General features: G+C 38.7%; 1 long non-coding RNA gene and 1 pseudogene across 3 annotated transcripts in view; one reads left to right on the top strand and one right to left on the bottom strand.

Moving 5' to 3' along the window:
* LOC143673295 (uncharacterized) overlaps positions 1-14,520 on the bottom strand; it is a 62,116-nt gene that overhangs the window by 15,308 nt on the left and 32,288 nt on the right. For all 3 annotated transcript variants that reach the window (XR_013170312.1, XR_013170311.1, XR_013170313.1), the window contains exon 2: positions 165-256. This is a non-coding gene — a long non-coding RNA (uncharacterized LOC143673295). The remainder of the gene's footprint in view (positions 1-164; positions 257-14,520) is intronic.
* On the top strand, positions 1,944-10,642 carry LOC143673301 (UPF0561 protein C2orf68 homolog pseudogene; annotated as a pseudogene).

Raw genomic sequence — 14,520 nt, 5'->3', positions numbered from 1 at the left:
CCCACCTGGAATTGGTGGAGTCACATCTCCATGGAAATAATCTAATCAAAAGATTCCAATCTATGTTATTGAATACAGATTAAAAGAAAGTTGCTCCCACAAGATTGAATCAAGATCAATACCCTAGAGAAGGGTCCATAATCCTTTCAAACCAGCATACCCACCATGAGTCTTCAAGTCATTTGTGCTATCCTCAGATAAAGACTCTCTTGGATTACCATCAGCAGCAGCAGCATCTTTATCATCAAGTTGTGTCCTAAATTTAGTGATGTAAAAGAAAAATTATTTCAGTTTTTATCTACAGATGCATTTCAATATCAGAGGCATTTTGCAATCAGGATATGTCTCCTGATGTCTTTCTTAAGTCCACTGCCTCCAAGAAAAATCAATTTCTTATTGTTTTATCTTCTGTGTAGAAAAGTGGCAATTTATACTGATACTATCTGGAAAAGTGTTTGGAAAATTTGGATCAAAGGAAATAACAACTGAGTAGACAGCAAATAGCTAGATGTCTACCCATATCACTCCTTCATTAAAAATTTCACCAATTTTTAAAACAAATTATCACAGAATTCTTGCCTGCCATGCTGGAGACTCAGGTTTAATTCCTGGAGCTTACCCATGCATAAATAAATAAATAAATAAACAAGTAAATAAATAAAACAAATGATTACTTTTATATTAGCTTTCTATGGGTTAAAGAAATTTTAAGTTCAATCTTCCATTGTAAGATCCATTTACATTTCAAATCATCAAAATGGGAGGGGGGTTGTGTATCTTAGAACCAGGAAAAGATGATTTTGTCTTGTTTGTTTTTGTTGGATTGTTTCTTCATGCTAATATGTTTATGAAACTAATTGAGTACAGGCCACATAAAATAGATAAAACATGGTTTATTCCTGGGTTTACTCAACACTAAGATGAAGTTCACATATACTCATAAATATTATAATATGTTGCTCTCAGTTTTAAAGTCATATGGATAGTGGGTGATGGTGGCACAGTGGCAGGGTTCTCTCCTGCGATGCTGGAGACCTGGATTCAATTCCTGGTCCTTGCCCATTATAGAAAAGAGAAAAAGAGCCATATGGATAGAGATAAACTTGGGCTGAATAGGATAAGGTGACAAGATATCAATGGCTTTCAAGTAGATGATGTTTACAGCAACAAGGATTATATCTAATTAGTTTTCCTTTTCCAAGCAGTTAGAAACCAACCTTTAGGTATTGATCAATTAAAAAAGAAATGTGAGACTGCCTCTTCTGTATAAGATATATTAATTGATACCAGACTAGCCCTAAATAACCCTTATAAAATTCAATTAAATAGATGAGGCAATTATTATCAGGTGGCCAAAAATAGACAGAACCAGACCCCAACCCTTGGGAGATAGGAGACTTACAAGAGAACCTCTGCCTGTGGATAGTTTCCTGACCTTAGCACATTAACTTGGAGCTGAAGCCTAACACAGAATTTGCACTGAGCTGAAGTTACAGAAAGAGTTTAAAATAATTGAAATAGTTGTGTTTTGCAGGGTAAAGAAGCAGAGTGGAGGAAGCTGCCCAGTTGAAAGGGCACAGCCTATCTATGGGTTTACCACAGCTCTTGGTGGAAGGCTGGGTTCATATGCCCAGTGTGCTGGTTTGAAAGTATTATGTATCCTAGAAAAGGCATGTTTTAATCCTGATCCAATCTTGAGGGAGCAACTTTTTCCATTAATCCTTATTCAATAATGCAGGCTGGAATCATTTGATTAGATTACCTCCATGGAGATGTGACACACCAAATTTTGAGTATTAACTTTTTTTGAATGCTGTATGGCAGGCATCACATTTCATTCTTTTTCAAGGTGAGCATCTCCATATCACAGCATCATTTGTTGAATTTTTGTTTGTTTGCTTCCTTTGTTTGTTTGCTTGTTTCTTTGTTATTTGGGGAAACACATGGGCCTGGAATTGGGCCTGGAATTGGACCTGGTTTCCCACATGGCAAGTGAGAATTCTACTACTGAACTATACTTGCACCCTCTGGGTATTAACATTTTTATTAGAAGGAGATGTGACTCCACCCATTCCAGTGGGTCTTGATTAGTTTGCTGGAATCCTTTAAAAGAGGAAACACTTTGGAGACAACCATGGGAAGCACAAGAGCCCACACAGCCAGAGACCTTTGGAGATTGTCATGGTCAGGTTCATGTGTCAGTTTGACCAGGTGGTGGTATCTGTTTGTCTGGTTGGGCAAGTGCTGACCTGTCTGTTGCTATGAGGACACTTCATAGAATTAAATCATGATCATGTTGGCTGCATCCACAGCTGATTCCATTTGTAATCAGCCAAGGGGAGTGTCTTCTGCAATGAGTGATGCTTAATCTAATCACTGGGAGTCTTTTAAGGAGAATTCAAAAGAAACAGACCCTCTTTCTGCTTCAGCCAGCAAGCCTTTTCTGTGGAGTTTGCCCAGACCCTCCATTGGAATTGTCAGCTTCACAGCCTGCCCTACAGATTGTGGACTCTACATTCCCATAGTTACATGAGGCACTTTTATAAATTTTATCTTTACCAATATTTTCTGTTGATTCTGTTTCTGTTTCTCTAGAGAATCCTAACTAATGAAATGAAGAAGGAAAATGCCCCGAGGGAGCTTCATGAACTAAGAAGCTGGGAGAGAAAGATAGCAGATGTCAGTATGTTTGATCTATGCCTTTTCAGTTGAGAGAGAAACACTGAATGTCATCAACCTTCTTGAACCAAGGCATCTTTCCCTAGATGCCTTAGTGTATTAGCTAGGGTTCTCTAGAGAAACAGAATCAACAGGGAACACTAAATATAAAATTTATAAATATATCTCACATGACCATGGGAATGCAGAGTCCAAAATCCACAGGGCAGGCTGTGAAGCTGATGATTCCAATGGAGGGTCTGGATGAACTCCACAGGAGAGGCTCATGGCTGAAGCAGGAAGAGAGCCTGTCACTTCTGAATCCTACTTAAAATGCTTCCTAGTGATTAGATTGAACATCATTCATTGCAGAAGACACTCCCCTTGGCTGCTTACAAATGGAATCATCTGTGGATGCAGCTGACATGATCATGATTTAATTCTATGAAATGTCCTCATAGCAACAGACAGGCCAGCACTTGCCCAACTGATACAGATACCACCACTTGGCCAATGACACATGAGCCTGACCATGACACTTAGATTGCACATTTCTATAGACTTGTTTAATTTGAACAATTTCATGGCTGTAGAACTGTAAATGTGCAACTTAATAAATTCCCCCTTTAAAAAGTCATTCCATTTCTGGTATATCACGTTAAGGCAGTTAGCAAACTAGAACACCCAGGGTGAGACTAGACAAGTCTTACCAAAGAGTGAGTCCTTCTGGTTGGGAATAGAAAGGAGATATCCAAGATGAAGTATTGTTTAGTGCATTGGAAGTCTTGCTCAGCTTGAACAGAGAGATATCCTTAATAACTTGTTAACTACCCAGAAATCCAAATAAGATCCTAAAAAAACTATACCTTAGGAAAAAGAACTAAGCCCCAGATTTAGGTCTCTCCTAGGCTCTCTGAAAAAAAGAAAGCCTAAAAGAAAAGACTAACAAAATTCTCAGGGAAGAGAAAGTTTGGAGATGGAGTATTGTCAAGTTAGAGTCCTGGGAAACATCTTGAGATTTCCACAGATTCTCCCTAAGGAAGGATAAATTCAAGTCTATTGAAGTTCAAACTTATAAATCAATGATTGAACTATGTTCTAGAATTAAAATGATCATTTTCAGGAAAGATTATAGAATTCAGTTTCTACAATTTATCATGAACAATAAAAAATTCCTAGATATTCAAAGAAATTGGAAAATATGACAAAAAAAGCACCATATGGAAACCTACCCTCAAATTGTCCAGATGTTAACTTTGGCAAACAAAAATATTTAAAGCAGCAGTAATACATAGGTTCAAACTAAAGGAAAGTATGTTTAAAAATTCAAGGGAAAATGTTTTCTTAATGAGAAAACATACAGCTAATGTCAGCAGAGAAATGGACATTATAAAAAATAAAGAATCAGAGGTAAACTCTAGAAGTAAAAGTTCAATAACTAAAAGTAAAAGCTTCATTGGATAGGGTACATAGCAGCAGATCAGGTGTGGTAGCAAACTTGGGGATATCTCAGTGAAAATCCAATGTTAGCAATAGATAGAAAAATGAAAAGAAAAAATATGAGTCTTAGGGCAGCATCAATAGTCTAGCCTAAAGATAACAGATATCCAGGGGAGAAGAGATGGAGCAAAAATAAAAATAAAAATTATAATAGCTGAAATGTGCCAAATTTTATTAAAAATATCAATTTACAAATCCAAAAATCTCATCAAACCCAAACAAGAGAAATACAAGGAAAACCACAGCTAGACTCATCATTGGAAACTTCTAGAAACCAAAGATAAAATCTTGAAGCAACTGGCAGAGTCAGGTAGGAGCATATTACATACAGGGAAACAGCAATAAGAATTATCAGACTTCTTCCTTAAGTTATCAGAAACAATGTAAGCTGGAAGACAATGGAAAGACATGTTCACAGTGCTGAAAGAAAATCAACTGTTGCCCCAGAATTCACTATCTTTGAAAAATGAAGTTAAAATACAGACATATTTAGGTAAACCAAAGCTGAAGGAATTTTTCCACAAGTAGACATATAATACAAGGAGTTCTGAAGAATCTTCTTCAGGTCTAAGGAAAATGAAACTAAATCAATACTCAGACCTACAGGGAAGAATGAAGAACACCAAAAATGATGAATAAATAGATAAATATAAAATATTCTATTTTTCCCTTCTCATTATTTTCTAAAAAGCACAACTATCTACAGGTTGTCCTCACTTTGCATGGTACTATGGGACAATAAAAATGACTGTGCAAGTTGTGAACCATGCAAAGTGATTTTAAAACTCTGTGGGAAAAAGAATAATTGTTCTGTGATTTTTAAAAATTTTTGTCAAAATATTAAAAACTCTGTTAGTGCTATAACTGTATAGGAATAAAATGAAAAAATAGAATAATAATTATTTAGTATACTGTAATTTAGAACATTAGAAACATTGAGGATTAGTATTTTATTTCTTTGTTAAAAAACAAAATATAAAGAATAGCTTGAACACTACTTGCCCTCTTACCTTCATATAACTTATGATTTAAATGAGCATCTTTTCTATTCTTTAGTAGATTGTCATACTCCTTTTTGAGTTTGAATCAATTTCTGTCATTTCAGTCTTTGGGCTTTCCACACAAAATAGCCTGACCTAATTATATGCTGTTTACAAGAGACTCATCTTAAATTAAAAACACAAGTATTTTGAAAGTGAAAGGATGGAAAAAATTCCATTCAAATAGTGCTGAAAGAGAGCTGAAATACCTGTACTCATATCGATGAACCAGATTTGAAGTACAAAACTGTTAAGAAAGGCAAAGAATGATACCATGTACTGATAAAAGGGCCAATTCCACAAGAAGACATCATTGAATAAATGATAAATACAGATGCATCTACTAGCAGAGCCCCAAACTATATGGAGCAAATATTGACCTGTGTGCAGTAAGATGTGGACAGTTCTATATTAATTCTAGGAAACTAAAATACAATATTTTCCCAAATGGATAAAACATGTAGACAGAAGATCAAAAAGGAAATGGGAGACTTGAATATTATAAACAAGTTAGATCTAACAAACATACAGACACTTCATCACATAGCAACAGGATATGTATTCTTCTCAAAGGCACATGAACCATTCCATAGGATAGACCATAAAGTCATCTTGAGGCAAATTAAAATAAAAGTATAACTTACCAGAACTTAGGGATATAGCAGAGTCAATTTTGAGAGGGAAATTTTTAGCAATAAATTCTTATGTTAAAAACATGAAGCAGCTCAAATAAGTGACCTCACCTCACACCTGGAAAAACTAAAAAATGGAGGAGCAAACAAATCACAAAGAGAGAAAAAAGGAAGAAAATAAGATAATTAGCACACAGATCAATGAAACAGAGAAGTAAAAACAATAAAATTAAGGAAACCAAATAAGCGGTTAAACATTTAGCTAGGCTGAAAAAAAATGCAGAGGACACAAATAACTAAAACTAGAAATGAAGGGTGGGACATTATATTGATCTTAAGACAAAAAATGATTATAAAAGAATACTATAAAAAATTATATGTCAACAATTTAGAGAATCTAGATGAAATGGGCAAATTCATAGAAACACAAATTACCTAAACTGAATCAATAAGTAGAAGATCTCAACAGATAAATAACAAGTAAAGAGAATGAATAAATAATCCAAAACCTCCCAGAAAAAGGGCACAGGAGCACATGGCTTCACTGATGAATTTTACCAAATAGTCAAAGGAGAATTAACACCGATCTGGCTCAAATTCTTCCAAAAAGTTCAAGAACAGGGAATCCTTCTTAACTCATTTTACAAGGCCAACATTACTCTAATATCAAAGCCAGATCAAGGTATCCCCAGTGTTCTAGTTTGCCAGCTGTCAGAATGCAACACATCAGAGACAGATTGGCTTTTAATAAAAGGGGATTTATTTTGTTTGTCCCTCAGAGGAAAGGCAGCTAACTTTCATCTGAGATTCTTTTTTATGTTGGAAGGCTCAGGGTAATCTCTGTTGGCCCTCTTTCCAGGCCTCTGAGTTCCAAAAACTTTCCCTAGGGTAATTTCTTTCTGCATTTCCAAAGGCCTGGGCTGAGCTGCAAGTGCTGAGATGAGGTATGCTGAACTGCTTGGGCTGTGCTACATTGTGCTCTCTCATTTAAGCCCCAGCCAATTAAGTCAAATATCTTTCATTGCAGCAGGCATGCCTCCTAGACAACTGCAGATGTAATCAGCAACAGATGAGGTTTACATACCTTTGGCTCATGTCCACAGCAATAGAACTAGGTGCCTTTACCTGGCCAAGTTGACAACTGAGTCTAACTACCACCCCTTGTCAACTTGGCAACTACATGCATCACCTTAAACAATCTTAAGGTAAAAAGAATTCTCTTCCATCTGTGGACCTGTGAATCTCAAAACAAATTGTCTGGTGCCAATATACAAAGGAAGGACAGTCACAGGATCCATATGTAGAAATTGGAAAGAAAACCTGCAGGACAAACACCACTGGATTACAAAGTCTGAAAGTCAATTATCCTTCAGATTTAGAAAGTGGCAGTCCCACCCTTTCCAAGGGTCTATGCAGTGGCCTGCCTCTTTCCAAATCAACCTCAGGGAACATTGAGAAGACCACATTTTCTTGGCTCACTCTCTCCAGGTATCAGGGCCACTTCTGGGCTCTCTGCCATTTCCAGGGCACACACTCAACCCTTCCATGAGGTGGCAGCCAGGCTTTCCCCAGTCCCCCAGGTAGCATGCTGTACCTTCTCCAAGGCCAGAGGTTGCACGACTCTTCCACTGCAATAAGGTGGGAAACTCATCCTTGTCCTTCAGTGTAAACTCACCCTCTCCATGTATGTGGGTGGGTCCACTCTCCTGGCTGAGGTTTCTTGGCTTCAGACCTGAGCTTTCTACAAACTCCAATTTGTCCCTTTGCATCCCCCTTTGTCCAGATTGGCAGTGGTTCCATTTACACCAACAGTCTCTTCAAGCACTCCAGGACTTTTCTATCATTCTCTTCACAGTTCCTCCAAAATCTTCCCCTTAGCCATCAAAAAAGCCATTCCAACATATCTGGCATTTGCAAACTGCAGCAGCATCCCACTCTCCAGTACCAAATCTATTCTAGTTTGCTAGCTGCCAGAATGCAACACACCAAAGATGGATTGGTTTTTAATAAAAGGGAATTTATTTTGTTAGTTCTTCAGAGGAAAGCAGCTAACTTTCATCTGAGATTCTTCCTTATGTGGGAAGGCTCAGGGTAATCTCTGTTGGCCTTCTCTCCAGACCTCTGGGTTCCAACAACTTTCCCCGGGATGATTCCTTTCTGCATCTCCAAAGGCCTGGGCTGAGCTGTGAGTGCTGAGATGAGGTATGTCAAGCTGCTTGGGCTGTGCTGCATTGCACTCTCTCATTTAAGCCCCAGCCAATTAAGTCAAACATCTTTCATTGCAGCAGGCATGCCTCCTAGCTTACTATAGATGTAATCAGCAACAGATGAGGTTCACATACCATTGGCTCATGTCTGCAGCAACATAACTAGGTGCCTTCACCTGGCCAAGTTGACAACTGAATCTAACTACCACACCCAGAAAAGAAAATCATAGACCAATATTCCTTTTGAATATAGATGCAAAAATCCTCTGCAAAATACTCACAAACCAAATCAAACAGCATGTAAAAAAAATCATACAGCATGATCAAGTGGAATTTATTCCAAGAATTCCAGGGTGGTTCAACATAAGAAAAACAATGAATCTCATACACTATATTAACAATGCAGAAGAAAACACACTTGAATTTACACTTGATGCAAGAAATGGTATCCCATAAATCTGTGCCATTTTTTGATAAAATCACTCAGAAAAGTAGGGAAAAAAGGAAGCTTCTTAAAGTGATAAAGAATATTTATGAAAAACCTATGATTGCCATCATGCTCAATGGTGAAAGACTGAAATCTTTCCTTTTAAGTTTAAGAACAAGAAAATGATGTCCATTTCCAATACTGCTATTCAACATTATACTGGAAGCTAATCAGAGCAATAAGGCAACAAAGAGAAATAAATGACATTCAAATTAGAAAAGAGGTAAAACATTTCTTATCTACAGATGATATAATTCTATATCAAGAAAACCACAACAAGGCTACTAGAGCTGATAAATGAATTCAGCAAAGTGGCAGGGTACGGGATCAACCTGAAAAAAATCAGTGGTTTTCTATACAGTAGTATTGGAAAATATGAAGGGGAAATCAATTTTAAAATTCCCTTTCTAATAACAACTAAAAGAATCAGTTATCTAAAAATAAAATTAACAGAGCTTGTAAAGGACTTATACATGGAAAATTATAAAACATTGCTGAAAGAAATTTTTTAAAAGACCTAAATAAATGGAAGGACATTCTTAGTTCATGGATTGGAAGGCTAAATACTGTTCAGATGTCAATTCTGCCCAAAGCAATAAGCAGATTCAACTCAATCCCAATAAAACCCCAATAACCTTCTTTGCAGAAATGAAAAAGTCAATAATTAAATTCATATGGAAATTAAAGAGCCCTGATTAGTCAAAAAAATCTCAAAAAAGAAGAATAAAGTTGGAGGTCTCACAATTCCTGAATTTAAAATATAGTACAAAGCTAAAGTAATCAACACAGTGTATAAGTGGCACAAGGACAGATACATAGACCAGTGGAATCAAATAAGAGTTTGTAAATAAACCCAAACATCCATGGTCAATTGATTTCTAACAAGAGCATCACACCCACTCAGTTGGGAAAGAATATTTCTTCAACTAATTGTTCAGAGAAAACTGGATGTCTACATGTAAAAAAAATTAAAATGGACCCCTACTTTACACATTATACAAAAATTAGCTCAAAATGGATTAAAGACCTAAACATAAGAACTCACTCTATAAAAGAAAACATAGGGGACCATATTCAAGGCCTTGTATTTAGGCAATGGATTCTTAGACTTTACAACAAAAGCATGAGAAACAAAAGAAAAAAATGGATAAAGTAAACTGTATTAAAATTAAATTTTTTTTTTGCATCAGAGGATATTATCAAGAAAGTGAAATAAAACCTACATAATTGAAGAAAATATTTGCAAACCATATATCTAATAAAAGGTTGACATCCAGAACATATAGAGACCTACAACTCAACAAGTAATAAAACAAACAACCCAATTTTAAAATGTGCAAAGGAGTTTGCAGACATTTCTCCATGCAAATGGTCAGTAAACACATGAAAAGATGCTCAACATCATTAGCTGTTAGGTAAATACAAATCAAACCACAATGAGGGGGGCAGCCCTTAGGGCCCTTGAGTAGGCTGCAGATCACTGCGCAGGGCTCCAGATGGATGCAGTGCTGGACCTGGGCTGGGGCTCTGCTGCAAGCCTGGCAGGCAGCTGACATGAGCCATGACTTCGAGTACCATATCTGATGGAACCAGCTCACCTAGTACTGCCCAGCCTCACTCAACCTTCCCCTGACTGTCCCTAATTCTCTCCCAGCTCCCATAAGGAAGACTCTGACCAGAAGGTGAAGCAGGCAGCCAAGGAAAAGGTGAGGAGACAGCCCACACCCATACCAATGTGGCCTGACAAGCCTGACATACAGGTGCACCCATTGGATGGCAAGATGACTCTACCCACCCAAACCACCCAGACTTTGAGGAGTCTAGTGAAAGCTGAGGTGGTGGCGGCTCTGATATGGAACCTTCTGGGCATGAGCTCTTCTGCTTAGAATATGAGGCAAACAGTAGAGAGGCCATGTCAGTTATATATCAGGATGATGATCCAAAAGGGTGAGTGAGGAGGTGTCAGCCCACATCCCTCTGGATCCACCCATGTGAGAAGTCCTTGAATTGCACAACCAAGAAGAGATTGCAGACCAGTTGAGCACATTGAACACATTCTCTCCAAGCTGGATTTACTGCAACACTCAAAAGAATTCTGCCCAGGGAGATCGCCCCTAGTTCAGACATGACAGAACCTCATCCTTGAGACCCATTAACCCCACCCAACCCTCAGAGCTGCTGTAGCCACAGAAGAAGGGTGCTACAGGACTACACATAACTATCTTCCTTACAGTCATTCTTCCTGGATGTCAGCCCGTGTGACCAGCCTAATATTCTGGAATTTTTCTAGAACTCTGGTTTAGCTAGCTTGATATTCTGGAAGCAGAGGCTCCAGGCAGAGCTGGGGTTTATGAAGCTTTCTCATTGAGAACTTATGCCACAGGACCGGTGGCCACTGCCTCTCCCCCCAGCCCCATGAGCCAAGTTTGTTATCTTATGGTTCTTTTTATGTGCAGGTTCCTGCTCACTTACATCTAGTGCCAAGTTTTCCTAGCCTTTTTATTTTCAGCTCTATTTCTTTGGTCTTTCCTTCCTCCCATTGTTCTGCCTCAGATAGCATCCATCAGTTCTCCTTCAGCCCTGCCCCCTCTTATGACTGCCCACCCTCATGTGACTGCCCTCTGGATACCAGTCACACAAGAACATTATCAATGTTGTGGCACCTCCAGCTGCCCAGGGCTTTGTAGGTAGGGAATACTGAGAATCTACCATTTTTGCAAGCTCTCAAGATAACTCCTGCCAGTAAAATGGGAGACCCTTCTTGTTTGAGGCCTACCTGCAGGGTGTCTCCCTGCCCTTCCATGGATTTTGAAAGTTTCTCACTTGCCCCATGGCTTTGTGCTATCTAGATAGAAGATCTAGGAAGAAGATGCCAGAACTGAGCTGCAAGGATCTCTTGTGGGAAAACCTGCCTTGGTTAGGGCTATGGAAGTTTAACTTATCACTTCATCTTCAGCTGGAAACAAACTATCCTCTTGTTTGTTTCAAGAGTAAAGGGAAATTTTCAAAACAAGCTTGATACTGACTCTCTAGATGTGGCTTAGCAGTCTTGAACATACATACAAAGGGAAATTCAACATTAGCAATAATTGCCTAATTATTTGCAGCTCTAACTACAACTAATAAATAAATAAATTAATTAAAAGTCCTGAGCATTGCCCTAAAGGAAAGGAAATGAGCCACTCCTATCTGCCCCCTCTTTTGCCCTGGATTTCCTCATTTCCTACCTCCTAAGAGTATATAAACTGAGATCCCTGGAATAAAGACAAACAGGAATATAACTGCTTCCACCTCATGAACAATTTTTCCTTAATGCTGGGTGAGACCCAGGTCTGAGAAGCCCACAAGACTCCCTATGCACCAAGGTTCACAGTCACTTCAGGTTTCTAGCAAGTTGGCCTAACCTCAGTGACTTGAAATGTGAGGTTTACATGAGGTCATGAGGCACTGAGTCTTCCTGAAACCAAAGCCCACTACCCCAGGGGTTTTCCATGTCAGAGTTTGAAGATCAGTCAGACCTTTCATCCCTCTCAGCAGATTTTTCCCAAACCTGAGGGTAATGTTGGTTTTTGCCCAACACCCCTAAGAATCTACCACTTCCAAAATGGGGCTACACCATTAAAACACAGCTGGCCACAGCTTGCAGTGTCAGAAGGATGCTGTGAAGGTGAATGAAGTGGGTAGGTTAAAAGGGTCTGGCGGTGAAGTTGGCTGGCCACCAGAGTGCTTTTAACCCAGGAGGCTGGACTTAGTTTAAACACCTTAAATTTGTCAGTCTTGAGCTCAGCTCTCCTTTGGTGTCTTTGCCCTCTACTTCTTTAGTAGGCCTGGAACTGCCTTTTGACTTAACAAAATTAACTATCCTCCAAAGCCTCCTGAGTCAAGGAGTTGATAACTCCACCCTCATTCTTCCCACAGGTCAGAAGACCAGTAATTTTAATCCTCCAGCTCTTCAACTGATGTTATGGCTTGGAACATAGGATTTCACTGGAATTCTTAAAGTCTCCTAATCTGGAAATGCTTTTTTGTTCTGTTTGTTCACATCTGGATCTCCCATTTCCTGGTTTTAGTATAGAACTGACAAACAAGATCAGAAGAGCAGTTTGGCACCTGAAACTTAGCTCCCTTTCCCATTTATGAGGAGGGAAGAAGAAGGCAGCATTTAGGGTGAGCTTCCTGCATCCTTGTATGTGTTTGTCTTGTAATCCTCACAAAGGAACTCTCAGTAGGAAACTGATGGAAACACCTTGCTTTTAAACTTTTTGCTTGGGCTATTGTGCTTTTGGACTACATATTAAATATTTTCCACTCAAGAAAACCTTCCATTTCTTAGCTAACTTATGCAGTGTTTATATATAGCACTAAGACTACTACTTAAATGAGAGATTGACTTCAAACTTGGCCCACTGGAGGGTTACACACACATTTGAGTGATGCCACCATTATCCCATATGTGCCTGAAATCCCATCTAGACATGGTCCTTAGAGCCAGCTTATGGGCCTTGTAGTTCAGGCTCATTGCTTATTCCCACCCATCATATGGGGTCCAAGATGGTACTGTCCAGTTTATTCACCAGACTTGATTCCATTCAACTTTCAGCAGTTTTGGAAAATCAGTGCTTTGCCATCTGGATTACATTCCAGATTGTTTCCTACAGTCTTCAGAGATGTCCCAAAAAGGACCAACCCTCACTGTGGTGCAGTGGCAAAAACATTGGACTGAGCAGCACTCTCCAGTGGGCTGCTTCAGACTCAACACTCACTTAACTAGATTCATTCTTGGCTTACAAAAAAAAGTCTGATGGCCTGATAGACATATCTTATGCCTTTCCAAAATGGAGTGCTCTTACTTACTGAGAATAAGTCTTAAATTATAAGGCTTGGTGTTTCCTAGGCCACAGTGGGTTATGCTATAAATTGAAAGAAATGGGTTTGCAGGGGCTTTGGGGCTGTGCAAGAGTAAACACAAGTTCAAGTTCTAGCCAGTTAGCAAGAATGGAAGTCTTTGAGGAACTTAATGCAAAAAAGTAAAAGAGGAATGTGAAGCTTTTTGTACTGAGTAGAATCCTCTGAAGCCCATCCAGCCAGGAGAACCATGAGTAATAACAAATTATTTCCCCTGAAAGAGACTCTCTATAAGAGATGTTCCATTTGTATGGTCCACTCTGAAGGGCATTGCCAACCTGAAATAAGACCAGGAGGGCTGGAAGAAGTCTTTTGGGCTGGTGAGTATCCAGCCTGCTGTGTATTTGGTAGGACCCATGGGTGATAGGGTAGTGGATCCCCAGCTGGCTCACAAAATCTGAGGTCTTTGCATGTGGAAAGAGGAATAAAGACATTACTTTCCTACCTCTGAGCCTTCCCTTTGTAGGGTCATCATGGAATGATAGCAATTATTTGAAACATGTTGAGCTCCCTAATTGAATTCCTTTTCCTAAACACCCAGAATCAGATGGCCAAGAAGCTATATGCAACCACCCCAAATTTCCACAGGAGCTGGAGTGATGTTAGAGGTGAAAACCTTCGGAATGAATGGCTCCTCTGTTTTCTTAGAACCAACATAATAAAAGGCTGGTTGTACAGGTCATGTTGTGGTATAAATGTATAAAAAGCCATGCATCCTTTCATTCTTTCTCCTCCAATGTTTTTGCTTTGTGGACAAATAAAATGAAGTGTGCAAATTATTTGAAATTTCTGGAAAGAAGATATTTTTTTAACCAATAAACTTACCATTTTTTATAGCAAAAAAGAAACCCAACACAATGAGATACCATTTCACATCTGTTAGGATGGTTATTTTTTTAAAAAAGGAAAATATCCAGTGTTGGTGAGGATGTGGAGAATAGAAACCCTCACATATCACTGCTGGGAATATATAATGGTTCAGTTACTATGGCAAACAGTTTGGTAGTTTCTCTGGAAGTTGAACATAGCTAGCAAGGAGCATGTAACAATAAAATTACAAAAGACATACTTTCACTGAGGTTCAGGGCAAA

The sequence above is a fragment of the Tamandua tetradactyla genome, unplaced genomic scaffold, assembly GCF_023851605.1.
Source record: "Tamandua tetradactyla isolate mTamTet1 unplaced genomic scaffold, mTamTet1.pri scaffold_91_ctg1, whole genome shotgun sequence".
Lineage (NCBI taxonomy): Eukaryota > Metazoa > Chordata > Mammalia > Pilosa > Myrmecophagidae > Tamandua > Tamandua tetradactyla.
Note: the sequence above shows the minus strand (reverse complement) of the source record. Positions and strands in the feature narration are given on the sequence as shown.